This window comes from Penaeus monodon, chromosome 16, assembly GCF_015228065.2.
Source record: "Penaeus monodon isolate SGIC_2016 chromosome 16, NSTDA_Pmon_1, whole genome shotgun sequence".
NCBI lineage: Eukaryota > Metazoa > Arthropoda > Malacostraca > Decapoda > Penaeidae > Penaeus > Penaeus monodon.
The window spans coordinates 20,792,358-20,794,857 of NC_051401.1; the positions used below are offsets into that span (position 1 = coordinate 20,792,358).

At 33.1% G+C, this 2,500-nt stretch overlaps 1 long non-coding RNA gene across 1 annotated transcript in view; it reads right to left on the bottom strand.

Annotated features, from left to right (window-relative positions):
• Window positions 1-210, bottom strand: part of LOC119583115 — a 10,354-nt gene extending 10,144 nt beyond the window's left edge. Inside the window, exon 1 of the long non-coding RNA XR_005229686.1 lies at window positions 75-210. This is a non-coding gene — a long non-coding RNA (uncharacterized LOC119583115). The remainder of the gene's footprint in view (window positions 1-74) is intronic.
• Window positions 211-2,500: the final 2,290 nt, after the last annotated feature.

A 2,500-nucleotide genomic window follows, 5' to 3' on the forward strand; every position in this document is an offset into this window, starting at 1 on the left:
GTCGCCGGCATATAGATTCGAATATCCAGACTTTGATATATTCACACGAGCTAAAAATAAGTAAAGATACTTACTAGGAACAATGGAAAATGTGTTGTTTTGATGGGGAAAAGTGCTCAACCCTCCGTAGGTCTCGTTTCGGCTCGCTCTCCCGAGCAGAGGTTCGCGTGAGTCATCGCAGGAGAACGCGCTTTCACTCGCTATGATTACCGAGCTCATTTTTTTCGATTATCTTCAATAACTCTCATGTTTTAGAATTAAGATACTGTCAGGAAATGAATCACTTGGAAAGACATTCGTAGCATTTCCGTGACATGTGTTCGGCGCGTTACCATGTTGCTGGGAGTAGGGAATAACGGGGAACGTGTGATTCAGCTCTTTGCATTTCTTTGCCGTCACATTGATAAGTACAAGTGTATAATTGTGCAGGCAGGCTCGGATATATGCACACATACATGTACCCACACGCACGCACACACATACATATATGTATGTATATATGTGTATGTATATATATACATATATATTATATATATTATATATTATATATATATATATATTATTATATATATGTGTGTGTGTGTGTGTGTGTGTGTGTGTGTGTGTGTGTGTGTGTGTGTGTCCATACATATATATATATATATATATATATATATATATATATATATATATATGTACATATATATATATATATATATATATATATGTATGCATATATATGTATGCATATATGTTTATATATATATATATATATATATATATATATATACAAATGTATGTATACGTATACACACATGGTGTGTGTGTGTTTGGATGTATATGTACATATATGTATGCATGAATGTTTGTATATATTAATTTCTGTAGTTATGTATGTATGCATGTATGTTTTGTATGGGTAGACGGATCAATACATATATATGTGCATATATGTGAAGTTGTGCATTTATATATATATATATATATATATATATATATATATATATATATATGAAGTTATGTATTATATATATATGTATGTATATCTATCTATATTTGTCTATATATATATATATATATATATATATATATATATATATATATAATATATTATACATATACATACATATGCATGTTTGCATCTATGCCTCTGTGTATGAATTATTTAAATGAATACATGTGTGTATAATGTATATATCCCAAGTCTACGTATGATTATGAGCGAGCTTACAAATTGGCATTCAGGAGCCACATCATCTCAGGACTTGTGGTCGCCCGTCATGTCTGCTTGACTCAGCAAGCGACTTGATTCTAGTTGCGTACATCTTTTCATCCCTCGTACTTTAAGTGTCTCCCATAAATATCACTAAACATTTGGAGATCAGTTTTCGTCTTCGTTATCATCTTTTTCTCTTTCTTCTTCTTCCCCTTCTTCGCCTCCTCCTTGTGCTTTACTTAGAGAAACAAATGTGCATATCCTAGAGTGTGTTGTTCTTGCTATTATTCAGCGCACAATATTGACCCGATGTCGTTAAAGTTGGCTTTCCCAGAGGAAAAAAAAGTGTTTGAAACTCTCAAAGGAAATTTGCAGCGAACTTTCTAGACATTACAAGACGCGGGACGAAACTGATTTCCTGGAATATCAGTGCTGAATGCAGTTTCCCAATTTGTATTTCTCTGCTTTTGTAATGGTCGTTAACACAAAGGATTTCTGAGTTGGATATCTTTACTTTTTCTTCTTGCTTCTCCTCTTATGTCAGTTGCTTCACTTTTTCCCTCTCATTCTTTTTTGTTCTCTTGCCTTGGTTATTTCACTTAGTCTTACTTATTTTCTTCTCTGTTCTCTTGCTTCGTTACTTCATCTTTTATTTTTATTAAGATTACCTTTTTTATTTTCTTGATTCTTTTATATTGGTTACTTCACTTTTTCTTCTTATTTACTTATGCATCTGCTTTCGGTATGCGTCACGATATTCAGTTTTCTCTTTTTCTCCTTCCTTTTTATAGATCCTTTGCATCAGCACTTCCATAACTTTGAGAGATTTTGCCTCCTTGCTTTGAAGCCGAGTTCGGGAACGGTAAAGGTGTGATTCGCTTTCTCTCTAACTTTGCCTGCTTTAGGCGTAGGTGCTGATACAGATCATTAGTAAAGCCGAAAAGTTGTTTCTTCTTCTTCAACTACTTCTTTTTAAGTGGTTATTGGCCTCGTTTCCTTTACTTTTTTCTTTTCGTATATTCAGTTCCATCTTATATCTTCGTACCAAAGGAGGAGGGTTCAGAACATGAACGTAGCTTTTAGAATATCGGTTCCAGCATGCGTTTAGCTTCTCCTTCGAATTCTTTGCGGTTTTTAAGTAAAATTATCTCTACTTTCTACATATTATGTATGCTTGAATGAATTATCTCTTTCCTTTAATCGATAACCCATTTTTTCTTGAATCCTTTATTGGAAAAGATAATAATATCAGGGTATTCTACTTCGAAGAGAATAATAATTCTTGAATTGTTCAGAGCAAAGTCT